Source organism: Amblyomma mixtum, chromosome 1, assembly GCF_055824585.1.
Source record: "Amblyomma mixtum isolate Tamu chromosome 1, ASM5582458v1, whole genome shotgun sequence".
NCBI lineage: Eukaryota > Metazoa > Arthropoda > Arachnida > Ixodida > Ixodidae > Amblyomma > Amblyomma mixtum.
Window position 1 is genome coordinate 279,641,850 of NC_143012.1, and position 235 is coordinate 279,642,084.

The window sequence follows — 235 nt, forward strand, 5'->3', positions numbered from 1 at the left end:
TGTATATGCTACCAAAAGTAGGTAAAACTGCTTGCTGCTGCTACCACCGGCGGTCCGGCGCACTAACCTTAGCGTTCCTTTGTACAGCACTAATGACACTGACCTTATTGTTTAGTTTCTATTTAATGTTTTTTTACAATAACACGTAAAATTTTAACTCTTTTACGGTTTTATGTGAAATATAAATGAGAGTTTTGTACTTTTCTTGTCACTTAGACCCACAGTAAGCCATCTC